The sequence below is a fragment of the Perca fluviatilis genome, chromosome 2 (genome assembly GCF_010015445.1).
Source record: "Perca fluviatilis chromosome 2, GENO_Pfluv_1.0, whole genome shotgun sequence".
Taxonomy (NCBI): Eukaryota; Metazoa; Chordata; class Actinopteri; order Perciformes; family Percidae; genus Perca; species Perca fluviatilis.
Window position 1 is genome coordinate 46,236,229 of NC_053113.1, and position 6,000 is coordinate 46,242,228.

Sequence of the window (6,000 nt, forward strand, 5' to 3'; positions counted from 1 at the left end):
ACACACACACACACACACACACATGCATGCACACATGGACACTGTTTTATCTGTTCTGTTGTTATTATCCTGAATCTGTTGTATTTGTGTGTTTGGTTTACTTCTGAATTTAAAACCCCATCAAGGGACATTATGTAACAATGTCTATCTGTATTTTCTCTGTCTAATAAACTAGGGGGGAAGCACAGGAAGCACAGGAACCCAAAGAATATAAAATATTATATAATTGTTGCAATGCTCAGAGTAGTTCATAAAAAACAATTGTTTCTCATTTAATAAATGTTTTGAAAAGTCATCAGAAGACATGTTATACTTGCTGTAGGAAACTGAGAAAATGGGCCAAATTTAGACCTTATGATATATAATGGGAATGTGTATGTTTTTGTTGGAAAGCCTGTTTATATGATACAGACTAAGCCAAATAGTGGACCTGTATTGTATCCAGTTAACATAGGTCTTCTTTTTATAATAAGAATTATGATGATTAGGATTATGTGAACTTGTAGTGATGCTTGTGAATGCTTATATTCGTAAACTGTATACATACATTTTTCTTTTAGTTTTCATCAAATCACTTTTTACATTGTATTTTACATGTTATTTTTCTCCCTTACTTTCTTTTCTCTATTATAGATATTGAAACGTAATGTCTATGTATCTGTTACTTGTAGATCTAAAAAAGTTCTTTGACATACAATATTACATTAAGCAAACATGCATGGTCTTGTTCCCATTTATATTTTGAATTCTCAGCCTTCAGCCTACATTATGATTAGTCTCCAATGACCAAAATGATGTGAAGAAATGACAGGAATGGATGGATGATAAGAATGTACTGTTAGGCTGACTGCAAACCAGTGTTACAGCAGGCTGAATGTGCATCTGGCATCACCTCTGAGTTCTCACTGTGTAACACTAGATGGAGCTGTGATCATACTGCACACTCACTGACTATCACAGCCTCCATCTCCATGTCCCGTACATGGCCTACACAAGAAATGCAGCTGGCTGCTTCTACTGTCCGCCTCTGTGCACAATGCCTCTGCTGCTTGTGTTCCACTTTTCCCATGTGGCATGTCATTGAGGAACAAACAATTGGAGAAATTGGAGAAAAAGAAAAAAAAAAAACAACATGGTGAAAAATGTTATTTCCCTTGCAGCAGTAAGAAAGTATGTTAAATTAAAATGAAATAAAATGACCATTTCAGTGACAGGGGTGTTGGCTTTTTGCTTTTCTGTTGCATGTGTATTTCCTGAATGTCTGTCAGAGACTTTGATTCGGAGGGCGCTGAGGCAGAAGCTCATCATTCCTGAAACAGAGACTGTGGTGGAATTAACCTGATACTGTCATTGTGACAGTAAGCAGCAATGATTTAGCAGTTACAGGCTGATTTATGTGGGACCAAATGACAGTCTAATGTCCGCTGCCCTGGCACAGCCTGTGTCCTTTTTTGCCTTTGGAGCGGATCAAACATGACGTTTTGGTGAAAAACCCAAGCATTCTTGCTCAGTCACAAGCTGAAGTAGTCATGTTGGGAGTTGGAATGTACTCCGAGGCTTACAGAGCAGATTTTGCCTTAGCCTGTCTGCTAATTTGCTGAAATGATAAGGCTCGTTCCATTTAAATAGTTTTTTGATACAAACAAAATACCAAATACCACCAATAAATATAAGCAAGTATTGTCTGTGTAGCCAAAGCCTGATATAGTGTACACCATTCTGTTGCTGTAAACACTGTGTATTAATCCACAGCTGAAAATAGTCCCCAATGTTATTTACCTACTTATTGAGGGACGTTTGTTGATGTCCAGCTGCTTTGGGAAGTTACTGAGCCTTTAAACCAAATAAAGGTATACATTTCTTAGCCGTACAAAAAAGATGCGCTTCTTCAGCAGAAACCAATGGGCTTGAAGCGCCACAGATTGAGTAGGAAAGTCTGAAAGTATTGAGAGACAAACTAACACATGGTTGGCTTTGGTATTTTTGTGGGATTTGTTGACAATAAGAAAAATAAGGAATAATACCGGCCTTATTCTTTAAATGGCTCTCAACATGCACACATGTGAAATCCCACATAATCACAGCACATTGATTTTTTTTGTGGACATTTTGGATTTGTTTTGTGAAGCTTATGTTGTGAGCCTTACTTTGCAATGAAATGCTAAAACGAAACTGTCCTCCACCGAAAAACGACCCCATAGGTTGTTTGCAAAAGCAGCAATGACGACCCATTATTTGCGTTTTATTGGTAGTTGGCGCCCTCTAGTGGCCGTGGCAATTATGACGGAGCAAAGCAGTAAGTAAGGTGACGAAGGACTTTCCCCTAGGAGAGCGGAGTTGTGTCCTGTTGGAAAATAAAAGTAAACAGAGAGTTATTTTCGGTTCTTCATGGAACAAACGGAACCACGTCACTTTCTACGTCACAAGTGTAATTATGTATACATATGTCTGTACGGACTAAAGTGAAGTAACAAAAACTACGTTTTGTCACCTAAACCTAACGTTTACGGCGTGTTTAAAAACGCTTTTTTAGCTATCAGGAAAGAAAAAGCTCCTGTGGGTTTAATTTCCCGCCACCTCTAGGGGTGCAAATTTATGAAATGCTCCTATAGGTCATATTAAAGATAGTTTTTAGGGCTTTTGCCTTTATTTAGAACAGCTGAAGAGAGACAGGAAATGGGGGAAAGAGGGCAGATGACATGCAGGAAAGGACTTCTGGTCGGATTCAAACCCGGGCAGCTGGCAAGGACTGAGCCTACATGGGTTCACGCTCTACCAGGTGAACTACAGGCCACCCCCTATGACCCATAGTATTAGAAAGTAGGAACATATGACCCATATCCTTTCATGGTTTGGAGTGTGTTGTTGGCTAAAACATAGTGTTACAGTAACAGTAGCACGTAGAGAAGATTCATACATTTATTAATGTATTAATTTTTATAAGTGGTTTAATGGGAATGTGTATGTTTTTGTTCGATTGCCTATTTATATGATACAGACTCAGCCTTACAAGTGTAAACCTGTATCCAGGTAACATGGGTAACATGTATTATTATTTTCCCCATATAATAAGTCCCCTGCATATATTTACGAGTATATGAACTTGTAGTGATGCTTGTAAAAGTTTATATTCGTAAACTGTTGTGATGTCCCTTTGGTGTCATTTGAGTGTTTTTGCTGTCTACATTGTGACCATTTGAGCCAGGGCATGACAAAGAGGGAGACGACACCATGTTAAATGTTTAAGCAATACTTCATTAAATCAAATTGAACCAAATTAGACCAAATTAACTATATATTGGGATATGGAAATCAGTGGAGTCAGTGGTGTAGAGTGTGCATGAGTGAGTGTGTGTTGGTGTTGTAAAGTGTAAACTAAAAAAAACAATCCATTTAAACTCAGCAAAAGGCAAACCTAGGACAACATAACCAAACCTAGTCTATATCCTTGACGTTCCACTTCCGGGATATTGCACGGTTGTCCGTTCCCTTCCTCTTTCTTTGTGTTGGCGTTCTAAACTCCGGTGGATTTATGAGGACTATGGTTAACTGCTCCTCAGATCTCTGCAGGGTAAATCCAGACAGCTAGCTAGACTATCTGTCCAATCTGAGTTTTCTGTTGCACGATTATTGTACAGCGGCTTCATGCAGAGCTTAGCACCGCCCATGACGATTGGGATTGGTTTAAAGAAATGCCAATAAACCAGAGCACGTTTTTCTCCCATCCCGGAATGCTGTGTGGACTAGCCAGACCCTCCTCCACTCTGCAGCGTGTGGATGGTCTGGTATAGCGATCCAAACCTTGGTGTGCCTATTGAGACAGCAGGGAGAGAGGGGGGAGAGACAGAGGATACCGCAGCTCAAGAAGCCTCAGCAAACCAGACCCAGGTGAGCTGAGTTACTCTAATTAGTTACCTGCAAACAGGAAGCAAAAGTTGGGACACACCTCCACAATGTAGACAGCAAAAACACTCAAATGACACCAAAGGGGCATCACAACTGTATACATACTTTTATTTTCACTTTAATGAGGGAGTGCCACGCTAGCAGCTAGGCGAGCATTATAATGTGTATTACAAAGGGATGCACATTTGTCTCTGAAGTAAAGGCTGGACTTCAACAGAGCTGTTTGGAGCAGTTTGTGATCAGTGTTTTCTGTTGGAGATGGTAAGTTCCTTTGGGGTGGACTTTGGGCTTTTTCACTTTGTAAACTTATAATGTGGACTAAAAAGATATATAACACAATAAAGGAAAGGGGAAAAGCCAAAAAGCATAATATGAGCACTTTAAAGGTCAGAGTCTCACTTTAAAATAAAAATAAAAAGCAAAATGAAGTTAAGATATGCAGAACATCAATACATTACAATCAAAAACCCCAAAAAAGAAGAAAATAAATCAACCTGGGACAACGTGAAAGATATTGGGGATGGCTGTATAAGCTCAGGTGGTAGAGCAGGTCACCCACTTGATCCTTGCTTCCTTCTGATTATGTGCTGAAATGTTCATCAACACTCTGAGCCCCCTATAGCTTTTCATGTGGGGTTAAAATACGTTTTAAAAGCTTTGGACAAAACCGTAATTTTCTCTATGATGGAAAATGCAAACAGTACAAATAAAGCTTACATTACAACAACTTTGCTTATGCCTCAGGCTGGCTGTGGATGTGAACATGTATTCTGTGTGAAAATCTCTTAATCTAAAATTAATACGATTTGATTTTCACGTCATTACACAGAAAAATACTTTTTTTTAAAAGTCCAAATCTAAATATTTAACACATGCTAAAAACAATCCACTGTTAGGAATGTTATTTTCACATGAAATTCGATCACGTTTACAAACGAAACCCAGCACGTGCTCTAGAATTTGCTTAAACTTCCCCTGAGGATTTCACAGGATATATTAAGTGTTTTAAGTCAATTGTATTGCTCATTACCAGGCCACAGGGAATTTGCGCAAAATCTTCCTCCGATTTTCAGCAGATTTTAAATAGAAAAAAATAAAATAAAACTCCACTAAGTCCACTAAATTCCACAGATTTTCATTCTGGATCACCGCTGAAAACTGTAAAAAATAAAAATAATAATCCAAAAACACCATTTGAGTATGACTTTGTGATTACACCTTGCAGTGGCTCTGACAGAATGCATTTTGCTGTCAGTATTTGACTTGTCTAATGCTGCGTTCCAGACACAGTTTTTAGCCCGTAAGTTACGACATCAAGTCACGACTCACGACTTGGTAGCGTTCCAGGCAAATTCACCACAAACCCTTCTAGCTAGTGTTAGCTAGCTAGCGGCTACCTAACGTTCATAGATATATGCCTAACGTTGACGTTAGCTATCTATGTTACTTTACGTTGCCTATTTATGTCTATTTATTTGTACTTATCACTGTTAATAAACGGCGTCTGTACCTACAGCATCAACGGGGGTCGCCATTGTTGTTTATGTGTGTGTGATGTCAAAAACTGCAACTGGGTGTACGATCTGGTACGAGTTCACGAGCAGAAGTTATGGTTTGACTGCCGTTCCAGGGCACTTTCACGGGTAGAAGGCTGTGAAAACACGAGTTACGGGTTGCCTGGAACGCAACATAAATCCACGACGTTCCACTTCCGGGATTGTTCAGGTGCCGCCGGAAATTCCGCCGCATGCCCTTCTTTTCATCTGGATGTCCGTCCCCTTCCTCTTTCATTGTGTTGGCATTCTAAACTCCGGTGGATTAATGAGGACTCTGGTTAACTGCTCCTCAGATCTCTGCAGGGTAAATCCAGACAGCTAGCTAGACTATCTGTCCAATCTAAGTTTTCTGTTGCACGACTAAAACAACTTTTGAATGTCCACATGTTCCACCAAAACAAGTTCCTTCCTGAGACTATTTTGCAGAGGCACTGTGGCTCTGTCCGGCACTTAGCGCCGCCCAAGACGATTGTGATTGGTTTAAAGAAATGCCAATACACCAGAGCACGTTTTTCTTCCATCCCAGAATGCTGTGTGG

General features: G+C 39.6%; 1 protein-coding gene across 1 annotated transcript in view; it reads left to right on the forward strand.

Annotated features, from left to right (window-relative positions):
- The window catches only part of LOC120546960 (dehydrogenase/reductase SDR family member 13-like), a 122,053-nt gene extending 120,842 nt beyond the window's left edge, over positions 1-1,211 (forward strand). The window contains exon 8 of the mRNA XM_039782252.1: positions 176-1,211. The gene's annotated coding sequence lies outside the window, so the exon portion shown is untranslated. The remainder of the gene's footprint in view (positions 1-175) is intronic.
- Positions 1,212-6,000: the final 4,789 nt, after the last annotated feature.